This window comes from Pan paniscus, chromosome 19 (assembly GCF_029289425.2).
Source record: "Pan paniscus chromosome 19, NHGRI_mPanPan1-v2.0_pri, whole genome shotgun sequence".
NCBI classification, from domain to species: domain Eukaryota; kingdom Metazoa; phylum Chordata; class Mammalia; order Primates; family Hominidae; genus Pan; species Pan paniscus.
The window spans coordinates 29,410,155-29,423,715 of NC_073268.2; the positions used below are offsets into that span (position 1 = coordinate 29,410,155).

Consider the following 13,561-nt stretch of genomic DNA (forward strand, 5'->3'; position numbering starts at 1 on the left):
TGAGGGTCTTCAAACTGGTTGGCATCAGCTGTTTTACCAGAATTTGGGATCTGAAAAATATCTCAAGCAATTCTTAAAAAAAAAGCCTTATACTTCTAATGTCAGAGATACTATCTTTAGAAACAATAGGGATGCAAATGGTCAGTGTCTAGTGCTGTGTGACTTTCGGTTACAAGGAAATGCGTCAAAATCCAGCCTGATTAATGTTTTTTTTTTTTTTTTTGAGATGGAGTTTTGCTCTTGTGGCCCAGGCTGGAGTGCAATGGCATGATCTCAGCTCACTGCAACCTCTGCCTCCTGGGTTCAAGTGATTCTCCTGCCTCAGCCTCCTGAGTAGCTAGACTACAGGTGTGTGCCACCACACCTGGCTAATTTTGTATTTTTAGTAGAGATGGGTTTTCACCGTTTTGGCCAGGCTGGTCTCAAACTCCTGACCTCAGGTGATCCGCCCACCTTGGCCTCCCAAAGTGCTGGGATTACAGGTGAGCCATCGCACCTGGCCTAATGCTTAATTAAAGTTATATTTCTGTCCATAGTTCTTGGTAACCCTCTGAAGACAGCTTCATAATGAAGAATTTGGGTAGGTTTTGGGTGCATGGGGCTTCAGGGAGTCATGAAGGTTGAGGACATAGGAAAGAATCACACATTTATCCATCAGAAGATCATTGGTGACCATTGGCCGGGCGCTGTGGCTCACGCCTGTAATCCCAGCACTTTGGGAGGCCGAGGCAAGTGGATCACGAGGTCAGGAGATCGAGACCATCTTGGCTAACACGGTGAAACCCCGTGTCTACTAAAAATACAAAAAATTGGCCAGGCGTGCTGGTGGGCACCCGTAGTCCCAGCTACTCAGGAGGCTGAGGCAGGAGAATGGCGTGAACCCGGGAGGTGGAGCTTGCAGTGAGCCAAAATCGTGCCACTGCACTCCAGCCTGGGCAACAAAGCAAGACTCAATCTCAAAAAAAAAAGCTGTTGGATCGGTATTTACTAAGCACCTACTCTAAGCCTGTCACTGTGTTAGTGTTAAGGATTTGTGTGAATGACCTCTTTTAGGTACTTCATTTTACAGATGAGAAAAATGACGCTTAGGGAATTAATCACCTTAACAGGTCACACAGAAAGAAGACTATGAGTTCTGTCTGACCCAGGCCCCATGCTCCTAAACCTTGCGTGACACTGCTCTTTGGAAAGCCCTATCAGGACATCAGCTAGAGAGGAATGAAAGGTTTTTAGAGCCCAGTAATGGCTTAGCCCCAGCTGTATGAATTTGTTAGCAACCCAGTTAAATAAAGTCTTCTGATTTTTCTATAATAATCTGGCAGTTTAGGAATGGAGAGGTGGGGGAGGGAAGGGAAGATAAGGATAGAGTAAGAGTTCAGTAAATTAGAAAGGGGATTATTTTGTTGTTCATAAGTGTAATGATTGGATTTTCATGCACATGTATGAGATGTGCCTCCATCAAGCCTTGTTACTACAAAGTCAGTGCATTACCCATCTGATGTGGGAAAAATAAATCAGAAAGAGGCCTCAGCTTGTGGGAATGGTGGAATGCAATGGCTTGTGTTGTTAAGCAAAATTGTGTTTTACAGTAAATATTTATTGTGGTTCTTTTGATGCAAGTTATATTGGGATATGGAGGAAAATGCAAAAATGGATAAGATGGTATATTTGACCTCTACACGGTTAGAGAGGAAGGTAAAGTGCTTCACTATAGGGCTTGATTGAAGGGTATGACAGGGGTGGAAGGTGGAGGAGAAGTATGGGAAAGTATTATACAAGTTAGCTTGTAGAGCGAGGGTGGCATTAGGTAGGGCTGGCCAGGGTGATGCCAATCTAGCTTCTCAGGATGACCCCTCAGGATTTTGGTCACTGTGTCGTCAGTCTAGTCTTGGGTCACAAAATGTATTTTGTGGAGAACCTGGAAATAATTAGTCTTGAAGACAGGATTGTATTCAGACTTGAGTGATTGAGCTCAGAATGGAATGCCAATTTATTATTTTAGAATGAAGGATTCCTTTTCCGTTAACGGGATTCTGGAATTTGTTAGGATAATTGCTTTTCAATATCAAGAGATCTGGCAATCAAATTTAATAATATCAAGCTTGCTTGGTGAGCATGGATTTATAAGATAGAATGGTTTGTGGGGGAGAATATAGTTACAAAAAAGATTATTGTTTCCCATAATGCCTGGTATTGTATTAAGTACTTTGCATACAGTAGGGCATTTCATTGTCCCAGTGATCCTCCTGCAAAGTAGGTACAATTATCTTCAATTTACAAATGAGGAAACCAAGCTGTCTTCAAGCTGATAAGATGCTGAACTGAGATTTGAACCAAGTCCCTCTGCCTCTAAGAGCCCCTACCCCTAGCTGCTACTATATGCTGTACCCATCTAAGCTTTGTGAAATAACCTTGTTCCACTGCAGAGAAGATGTTGTGTCACCTATCTCTAGTATTTCTTGGCTTTGGGCAGTTCTGGAGTCAAAATGCCCCTCCCTGTTTTTTCTAGATTTTTCCAGATTTCTTTGTTAATCAGTCTTAGATGTGGTCACATTCTTTGTTTAAATACCCGTGTATTAATATAGTCATCCAAGCCTTTTTGTCCTCTTCTTGCTTTTGGTTTGGAAGATACTCTGTCTCTTTGGAGGAACTTTACATATCTGTGCACATTGATTTTGTGTTGATTTTATTATCTTAATTTTATGGGTTAAGTTTTTGAGTTTCCTCCAGCTCCTAGTCCATCAACTCCTTCCTGTCCCCTTCCTCTTCCACTAGACTTAAATTCAGATACTAATGCCAATTTCTGAATACTCAGTCTGGCTCCAGTCCACCTATCCAATTTAGACATGGCTCTCTGGATCACTAGCTATTGCCAGTTACTCACTGCTCGTGTATGATCTTGATTTCCTACTTGAGTACCCTTGTTTCTGTTGTGCTTTTGGCTTGAAATGTCATTCTTCCCATGAAGGCTCCCTAGTCTGATCCCTCACTGGGAGTAATCACTTCTTCCTGAGTCTCATAGCAGAGAATTCTCTTTTATGTCTCCTTTGTGGAGACACTTTCTGCCATCTATTATAGTTGTTTGTGTACATACCTATCTCCTACTAGACCATGGCCTCACTGAGCAGATCTGTCTGGTTGACCTTTGTCTTTCCCCTAGTATCTAGTTCAGTTCCCTGCACATAGTGGGCATTCAATATCTATTGGATGAATGAATGAATAACTGAACAGAATTTCAGATTTTTAAGTTTCTACTCATTGTTTATTATAGATTCCCTCCCTTTTTTGCTTTTCTTCTTCCTTTCACATTTCCTTTTCTTTCTTTTCTATTAACCTGTGTTTTCCCTTGCACTGACTCACTGAACTTCTCTTTACCACCCCCTTTTTTTTACCCAGATTTTGCCTCATTCTCTCCTCATTAGCAGTCACTATGTGGGTGTGCCACATGCTGCTGGTCAGATTTTCCCCATCCTTTTGTGGCTTGAGTTCCCCCATGAATCAGATGAGCAGCATAGGAATTGACTGGTGATTACATTAACATCTTAATAAAAGACCATGTATAAAGAACAGTACTTAAAATTTGTCAGTATATTGCTTTCAAGAGGGAAATTTTCCAATGCATGTTTCAAGTGAAAGGGAAAGGGAAAAAAAATCTTCCGGTACTGGGGAGGTAGATCAGGGCATTTTATTCACAGTGTGGGATGTGGGATGTCAAAGGCATCTTATTTGACCAAAGAAATAATGCAGGAAACCACAGAAACTTCTGCTAACCGTTAATATTGAATCCTCAAATTTTTCTACAGCTGGAGAAAACATTAGAGATGAGTGTAGTTCAACCTTCCTGTTTTCCAGATGAGAAAACAGACCCAAAGAGGCTAAATGACTTGTCCATTAAGCTGGGGTATTTGTTGCCCAGTGTTTACTTCTAGAACTGAATGTGGCCTGGGAAACCACCAAATCTTTGAAAGTAGTGGAAAGTTACACTTGAAGTGGAGGCTTTAGGTGTCTAAAATTGAAGGCTTTTGCAATGCTGAAAAGTAGACTTTGTCCAGTTGGTAGCAGGTTGGATTTGAGGCAGTGTTCACGAAAGGGCCGTTTAACTGTCTCAGTCACTCCCTTCTGGGAATCTGTTCCTTCTGCATTTGAAAAGGGGCCAACGTTTAATTATTATAACATTTTCAATTTTTCTTGCTCTTTTTCCCAGCCCTCATATTCGAAGTTTTGTTTCAGGCTTTATTTCCTTATCTCAGCACTATTTGTGTTAAGTTTTTATTGCTTAAGTCAGATGTCAGTACGAAGCATGGGAAATCCAGAAAGTGTCTTAGACACTCATGATTGGTTTTTGGTGCTTGTTAGGTGAATCTTTTACCTGACTCATATAATAATGTACTTTATTGTCACTGAAATACTGTCTAGTGAACCAGTTGGCAGCAGATATGAAAGGTTACCTACTTGTTGAAGGTCTAGGGTGCAGCAGTGGAAAGAGATCAGATAGCCCAAAACAGGAAGTCAAGTGCAAACAGGATGTGTTTGTCTACTGTAACTCGTGTGCCTGTGTTTTGAAACTTGGTGCTGTTAAAAAGTCAAGACTTCTAGTATTTGAGCTTGGCTGAAGAAGTCTCCATTTTGGGTTTGAAAAGAAGCTAACATAACTAGTCCTTTACAGTCCTTGCCTTTACCCATATGCACGTCTTTCTTGTAGGGACCATTCTTTCTTCCTGGGCATGGTTGTTTATCCTAGTTTATACTGTACTGCATCCATATGGTTTATAAAATGAAGCCACTGAATTGACTGTTGATGTTACTTTTGGTAGATATGGGATTCAGTCTGTGTTTGGCTATTTTTTTAAATAACAATGGGAAATTTTAGCCTATAATTCACCATCCTTTTATTTTTTATTTGTTTTTTATTGTTTTGAGACAATTTCACTCATGTTGCCCAGGCTGGAGTGCAATGGCACGATCTTGGCTCACCACAACCTCCGCCTCCCAGGTTCAAGCGATTCTCCTGCCTCAACCTCCAGAGTAGTTGGGATTATAGGCATGTGCCATCACACCTGGCAAATTCTGTATTTTTAGTAGAGACAGGGTTTCTACATGTTGGTCAGGCTGGTCTCGACCTCCTGACCTCAGGTGATCTGCCCGCCTCGGCCTTCCAAAGTGCTGGCATGTGCCATTGTGCCTGGCCTCCATCCTTTTATTTTAATTAATTTTTTTTTTTTTTTTGGTAGAGCCTGGGGAGTGGCTCATGCCTGTAATCCCAACAGTTTGGGAAGCTGAGGCGGGAGGATCGCTTGAGCCCAGGAGTTTGAGACCAACCTGGGCAATATAGTGAGACCTCCGTTTCTACAAAAATAAAAATAGCTGAGTATGGTGGCATGTGCATGTAGTCCCAACTATTCAGGAGGTTGAAGTGGGTGGATCACCTGAGCCCAGGAGGTCAAGGCAGCAATGAGCCAAGAGTGCATCACTACAGTCCAGCCTTGACACCAGAGTGAGGTCTTGCTATGTTGCCCAGGCTGCGAGCTGGTCTTAAACTCCTGGCCTCAAGTGATTCTCCTCTGTTGGCCTCTCACAGTACTGGGATTACAGGTGTGAGTTACCACACCTGGCCACCACCTTCTATTTTTTAATTTTTATTTTTTGAGACTGGGTCTCCCTCTCACCCAGGCTGGAGTGCAGTGGTGCAATCACAGTTCACTGCAGCCTTGATCTCCCAGGCTCAAGTGATCCTCCCACCTCAGCCACCAAGTAGCTGGCATTACAGGTGTGAGCCACTACAACAGGCCCATTTTTTTTTTTTTTTTTGAGATGGAGTCTTACTCTGTCACCTAGGCTGGAGTGCAATGGCATGATCTCAGCTCTCTGCAACCTCTGCCTCCATGGTTCAAGCAATTCTCCTGCCTCAGCCTCCTGAGTAGCTGAGATTACAGGTGCCCACCACCATGCCTGGCTAATTTTTGTATTTTTAGTAGAGACAGGGTTTCGCCATGTTGGCCAGGCTGGTCTCGAACTCCTGACCTCAGGTGATCAGTCCACCTCGGCCTCCCAAAGTGCTGGGATTACAGGTGTGAGCTACCACACCTGGCCCATTCTTTTAAATAACAGTCTGCTTTTGTTGGTTTCCAGAATTTTTAGCCTATCTTTTGAGTGTTTTCTGAGTGTGGTGGTTTACAAGTGACTACCGGGTGTTTGTGAACTTTTTTTAGTCTTTGAATTCAAACTCTCTTTGAGTATTGGAGGCTGCATCTAATGCCAGCTGCTGAATTGCTTCACCCCTTGGCAAGTCTCTGGAGAAGAGATTAAGTAAGTAATTTGCTTGGGGTCACTCAGCTGATAAACAATCTCAGCAGCCCCTATTTTCTGAACCCACCTCCCATTTCCCATTGCTTCCTACTGTGAAATCTGCTCTATTACATTCATTAGAGGCCTGGATTGGTTATAGGATAACCATCTGCTCGAGTCATCTCAGGATCTTTGTAGATTATCACAACCACTTGAACCAGGTCCATTCTGCTGGTCTCATACTATAATATGGGACAGGTAAAGGTTTTGATAATGTGTTTGTGTGTGTGTGTGTGTGTGTGTGTGTGTGTGCATTCTGTACCCTTACCATATTGCAGAGAAAATCATCTGTCCTTCCACTTTGTAATTCCAAGAGCAAAAGGGTAAAGTAGCAGCATATCTCAGTGTGGATGGTCTAGTGACTGTGTGTGAAAGCAGTGAGAACAACATGCCTTTCTGCTATCAGCACAGGTGTCTTTTTTCTTGACTCTTATCAAAGGGTGGGAATATGAGGCATTTTGCATTTTGTTGTGGGATATAGGCAAATAGTAAAACCTTGAAGCTAGTCTGAACACAGGTGTTCTTGGCAAGGAGAGAATATGGTGAAAATACAAAGGTTTTTGTGACACCAAGAGAACTAGAAATCTCCATTCATTTCTGCTGCTTGGCGTAGATACTGGGTAGATCACATCCTCCTGGCAGGAGCAGAAAACATTTCAGAAAGTCAGCATAATTTTCAGATTGAGATCAAACATCAAACCAAGCTAAAGGTCTGTGGGAGGAAGGGGGTGCTTAGTCTGAATTCATCCTGGATTTATCACCAAATCCTGTCTGACTTCAGTGCAGTGCAAGCAATTACAGTGCATCAGGTGGAGGCCGGAGGCATACGTTCATTCTTTGAATTTGGCAGAGAAGAGTTGAGGAGCTAAGGGAGAAATTCTAAACTGGCTGGACTGCAGCGTTGTGGGGAGTAACAAACTCATTAGCAATGGGGTGGAATTGGGAAGAGATTTAACAGCCTGGGGCTGCAAGGAGGACCACTCTGACCACCTCTGAGAAGTTTTTCAAGGGATTATATAATTAAGAACTGGTGGAAGAACTGTAGTCATTTAATTCTTAGAGGAGTGGTTCAAAAACTAAACTGAACCTGATTAGAGGTATTGGCATACCTAAATTTTTATTTTTTTAATTAATTAATTAATTAATTTTTTGAGATGGACTCTCGCTCTGTCGCCCAGGCTGGAGTGCAGTGGCGTGATCTCGGCTCACTGCAAGCTCCGCCTCCTTGGTTCACACCATTCTCCTGTCTCAACCTCCCAAGCAGCTGGGACTACAGGTGCACACCGCCACTCCCGGCTAATTTTTTGTATTTTTAGTAGAGACGGGGTTTCACCGTGTTAGCCAGGATGGTCTTGATCTCCTGACCTCACGATCCGCCCACCTCGGCCTCCCAAAGTGCTGGGATTACAGGCATGAGCCACCGTGCCCGGCCCCTAAATTTTTAAAAAGCAGATAGATAGAGGAATAGAACTGATAAACGTCCTTTTAAAGAACCTTAATGGGCTGAGTGCAGTGGTTCACGCCTATAATCCCAGCACTGTGGAAGGCCAAGATGAATGGATTGCTTGAGGGCAGGAGTTCGAGACCAGCCTGGCCAACGTGGTGAAACCCCGTCTCTACTAAAAAAACAAAAATTAGCTGGGCATGGTGGTGGGCACCTGTAATCCCAGCTACTTGGGAGGCTGAGGCATGAGAATCGCTTGAGCCTGGGAGGCAGCGGCTGCAGTAAGCCAAGATCACGCCACTGCATTCCAGCCTGGGTGACAGAGGGAGACTCTGTATTTAAAAAAAAAAAAAAAAAAGCTGGGCATGGTGGCTTGCGCTTGTAGTCCCAGCTACCCAGAAGGCTGAGGTTGGAGGATCACTTGAGCCCAGGAGGCAGAAGTTGCAGTGAGTGAGACCATGCCACTGCACTCCAGTCTGGGCAACAGAGGGAGACCCTGTCTGAAAACTAAGTAAAATAAAAAAGTTAAGAACCTTAATGGGCCTTTCTGTGTTAAAACAACAACAACAACAACAAAAATAACCTTAAAAAAGTACTTTCTTTAAATTATTTACAGCCAATTTCTGTTGAACATCCATTATTTGCTGGGCTCTGGGTTAAATGCTTTGACATGCGTTATTTTAATCCTTTCAATTATCTTTTCAATGTAGCAGGTTTTAATTAAAGGAGTTAAATAACACCAGAATTCATTCTATACGATGGTACATTTGGCTGCAGTAATTTTTGTGCAGTCCACTTTGGAAAGGTAAATTGCATAATTTTGAGCCTAGATAGAATTCCTGTCTGGAAATGCCTTCTTTTCCCAGTGCATTGGAGTGCCAGAAACCCCTTCACCTAGTCCCTGCCTTCATTTAAAAAAAAATCCTGGTTACCCATTAGTCAGTCATTGTGATAATATCTTGTGAAAGCAGCTTCTTCAGTAGAAGGTCCAGAAGAGCTTATCTGGTAAATCCTCTTTCCTGCACCAGAGTAGTAGGGGGATCAGAGTCTCTTTATTCTTGATGAGCTTTGTCATCAGTTTCGATGGAAGAAGGATCCTGCTGTAATTAAACTGCAGGTCCATTTATTCTGTTTTCAGCGTTGTTAGAAGACTTTACTCTGAATTGCTTTGTTTCCTGATTGACTCACCCTTTGGGGCAGAATGCCTGGGTTGAAATGAAAGCGTAGGTTTCTCTGCTGCGGTGTTCAATCTGTCATCTCTCCTAAACTCCACACTAAGAAGCAGCCATTTAATTGGTCAGACCCCAGGGGTGATATTTTGGCACAGCTCCATTGGTTAGAATTACTTTTCCCTGAACTTCATAGCAGATGCTGAGGTCCCTCTGCAGATATTTGTCATAGAATAGTTGAAACCAGGGAGTTTCTGAGAACATTTATAACTTGTGATTATTATGTATGTCTTTCAGTTGTTAACAGTTACCACTTAAGAAAAAGAGCTCACTTATTGCTAGTGGGAAGTGAAATCTCTCTCCTTTCCCCGTTATTCATATTATTATTTTAACAGTTTATGCTCCAAGACCCTCTGCTCTGGTTTCCTGTATCATTTTGTTATGTTTCTCCTTCCACCTTGCTTGGGCTGTGCAAGTCGGGAAGAACAGGCAAAGGTACACCCAGACCTGGGTGTGTCTGGTAGAGGTCGGTTTCTTTGATTTCTAGCATGTCTTTATTTTACATCTGCATTTGTTGTTTTCATGTTTATTTGTATTTGCAGTTCCCATTGCAGCACCATTCCAATCCAAAACAACAGTGAAGGCATTGAAGCCTTCTGTGTCTTTTTAGGAAGAGATGGAAGTGACCGTCTTGTTCCTCTTCCAGGCTCTCCTTTTCTGGTTTTGTCCTTCTGTAATAACAATTTAAACCATTTTTCTTTTCTTTTGTTTTTCAAGTAATCTTAGCAGACAAAGAAATTCTCTTCAGTCTTTCGTTCAAGGTATTGCTGTGGTTATGTGTGTTTAAAATCCTTAATTTACTGATCATCCTGGAATCATAATTGTGCAGTTTCTGTCCTTTTTTTTTTTTTTTTTTGAGACAGAGTCTCACTCTGTCAGCCAGGGTGGAGTGCAGTGTGCAATCTTGTCTCACCGCAACCTCCGCCTCCCAGGTTCAAGCGATACTCCTGCCTCAGCCTCCCGAGTAGCTGGGACTGTGGGCATATACACCACCACGCCCAGCTAATTTTTTGTATTTGTAGTACAGATGGGGTTTTGCCATGTTGGCCAGGCTGGTCTCAAACTCCTGACCTCAGGTGATCCGCCGGCTTCAGCCTCCCAAAGTGCTGCGATTACAGGCGTGAGCCACTGTGCCTCGCCAATTGTGCAATTTTAAGCATGAATTTCTGTCCTTTTTTTTTAAAAAAGCGCTCTATTGCTGTTATCATTAGTTAATAATTCAACAAATATGTGTTGATTACCTGGCATTAAGGCTGAGAATAAAGCTGTGAAATAGACTTACTCTTGTTTCCTGTTTCACTTTCCACACCCTAAATATGGAAGAAAAATACTTTAAAAAGAATTATACAGGCCGGGCATGGTGGCTCATGCCTGTAATCCTAGAACTTTGGGAGGCTGAGGCGGGCAAATCACTTGAGGTCAGGAGTTCAAGACCAGCCTGGCCAACATAGTAAAACCCCCATCTCTACTAAAAATGCAAAAAATTAGCCAGGCATGGTGGCACGTGCCTGTAATCCCAGCTACTCAGGAGGCTGAAGCATGAGAATTGCTTGAACTTGGGAGGTGGAGGTTGCAGTGAGCTGAGATCATGCTACTGCACTCTAGCCTGGGCGACAGAGTGAGACTCTGTCTCAAGAAAAAAAAAAAAGAATTATACAAACTGTTATCCAGTTGATTAGATACAGTACTGCTAGAATGCTCTTTCCCCCAGAATGTAATCATTATGAGATTCAAGGACCTTGCCTGTTGTTGTTCCTCTTACGTTCTCCAGAGGTACAGGAGATTCATGCTAAATAGTCTGATAAATCAATTCTGGTTATAAGGAAGTGTATAAGATTCTATGAGGCCAGGCATGGTGGCTCACGCCTGTAATTCCAATCCTTTGGGAAGCTGAGGTGGGAGGATCACTTGAGCCTGGGAGATCGAGGCTGCAGTGAGCTGTGATTGCACCACTGTACTCCAGCCTGGGTGACAGAGTGAGACCCTGTCTCAAAAAAAAAAAAAAATGTTATGAGAGCACAAACAGGATCAGGAAAGGTTTCCCTGAGGAAATAAATGATATGTAAGGGAGGTGAGGTGGCAACAGTGCTCCAGGCTGAGAGAATAGCTGAATAGCTTGAGGGAGGGAGATTCCTAAAGCCAAAATAACCTTGGTGTTTGAAGAACTGAAAGAATAGGATAGAGTAAGGAGTAAGGCCCTGAGCACTAAGGATTTGCTTTCATTATTATTTACTAGTTACCCAGTGACAACACTTACTTTATTTTTTTTGAGATGGAGTCTCGCTCTGTCTCCCAGGCTGGACTGCAGTGGTGCAGTGTCGAGTCACTGCAACCTCCGCCTCCCAGATAAGCGATTCTCCTGCCTCAGCCTCCGTGCAGCTGGGATTACAGGCACCTGTCACCATGCCTGGCTAATTTTTGTATTTTTAGTAGAGACGAGGTTTCATTGGGATTACAGGCGTGAGCCCGCCGCGCCTGGCTGACAACACTTATTAAAAGGAGGGTAGACCAGGTGCGCTGGCTCATTGCCTGTAATCCCAGCACTTTGGGAGGCCCAGGTAGGATTGCTTGAGGCTAGGAGTTCAAAGACCAGTCTGGGTAACATAGACCCTGTCTCTACAAAAAAAATAAAAATAAAAAATTAGCTGGGCAAGGTGGTGGGTATTTGCAGTTCTAGCTACTCAGGATGCTGAGGTGGGACGATCGCTCAAGGCTGCAGTTTGCTATGATGGTGCCAATGCACTCCAGGCTGGGTGACAGAGACTTGTCTCAATAAATGAATCAATGAAATAGAGCATTAGTTGCAGTTGAGACAATTAAGTCAGAAAAATCTCAACTGGAGCAAAAGTAAGAAGAGAAACTGAAATACACCTTAAATATCAATTAAAGGCTTTATCTTTAGAAGGTTGGGGGTCTGTATCACTGGTACCCTGAACTTGTAGAAACTAGAAATGCAGATGACTTATGGGATGTATAAATTAAAGTTCTGTAGTCCCAGGAATGGTTTTTCTATGTATTATACTTTTTACAAGGTGCTTAAGGTACTTTTTATTGAATCCTACAAAAATCAGACCATTTTAATTCTGATTTTTGTAGGATTATTGTGTTAAATAAGACAACAGATGCAAACATAACAACTAACTTGGCACATTTTAGGTGTTTTGTAATGTTTTTACTTTGTAATCTTCTGAGAAATGACTTCAGGAACCCCAAGTTCTGAATAACTCCCCCAATTTTCCCCTTGTCTGCCATCTGAAATAATAGCACAGAAGATTATGTCATGTCTAAAGTTTTGATCCTTTACATTAAAGTATAACTTGGGGACTGGAGGAGAGAAGAGGCTCTAGTCCTTGTGTCTTTGATGTTACTGACATCTCTGTGTGAAAGGAGGCTCTGGAAGCTGGTTTGGAGAGAGGCAAACATTTAATCCTCATGAGCCCATGCCTTATTATAATGACGGCTATTTACTGAATGTCTAACACTGCCCTCTGCTCTTGATGTAAGATTGAAAAGTCCAGTGAAGTTATGATCCCCCTTTATACTGAGCACCACCTCTATGTCCAGCCTGTGAGGTGTAGGGAATTTATTCCTGTTACTCTGAAGCTCCTAGTGGCAGCTTACTCAAGCTCATTCATTTATTCAGTGTTAGAGCCAGGATTTAAGGTCAGGTCTGACTGATTTTAAAGCCAAAGTAAAACATACTTGGGAACAGCTTTTTTCCCCCCCACCTTTCTCTCCAACTGTTCTGTCTTCTTAAACTTTAGCCCTAAAATAAAATTCTTACCTAGGAAATATGCATTTATCCGTTACCCATATCCAAAGGACTGCCTTGGAGGATAGAAAATGTCTATTAGTATTAAAAGCTTTGGAAATGTTTTCCTCCCCTGAGTTCTGGCCTGTGAAATATTCCTTGTTTATATCCAGCCCATGCACCACTTCAGCAGGGCTCTTTATCCTAATTCAGGCCTTAGATTCTAAAGTTCTACCATATACATGTCTTCTCTATGACTTAGGTATTCTGAATTCTTTTTTCTTTTTTTTTTTTTTTTTGAGATGGAGTCTCATTCTGTCGCCAGGCTGGAGTGCAGTGATGTGATCTCAGCTCACTGCAACCTCTGCCTCCTGGGTTCAAGCAATTATCCTGCCTTAGCCTCCTGAGTAGCTGGGACTACAGGTGCATGCCACTATGCCCAGCTAATTTTTTGTATTTTTAGCAGAGATGGGGTTTCACCATGTTGGCCGGGCTGGTCTCGAACTCCTGGGCTCAGGTGATCCGCCTGCCTTGGCCTCCCAAAGTGCTGGGATTACAGGTGTGAGCCACTGCGCCCGGCCACCGAATTATTTATTCTAAAATAAATATCTCAGAAATAGTATCACAGAGAACATGCTTCATTGTCCCACCCCCAGCATATGAGACCAGTTAGTAGTATGGTTTACTCAGCAGGCTGTTTACTTACAAATGCAACAGTTGTCCTATTTTATGCTCATTGTGTTGTCACCAGCATTTTAAATCTTTACAAGTCAGGGTGGGTACCTCAGGCGG

At 42.7% G+C, this 13,561-nt stretch overlaps 1 protein-coding gene and 1 non-coding gene across 2 annotated transcripts in view; both read left to right on the forward strand.

Moving 5' to 3' along the window:
* RFFL (ring finger and FYVE like domain containing E3 ubiquitin protein ligase) overlaps window positions 1-13,561 on the forward strand; it is an 80,226-nt gene that overhangs the window by 33,387 nt on the left and 33,278 nt on the right. The gene's annotated exons all lie outside the window — the stretch shown is intronic.
* On the forward strand, window positions 1,395-1,501 carry LOC112437680 (small nucleolar RNA U13). Its single transcript, XR_003026237.1, has one exon. It is a non-coding gene; the product is annotated as a small nucleolar RNA U13 (small nucleolar RNA).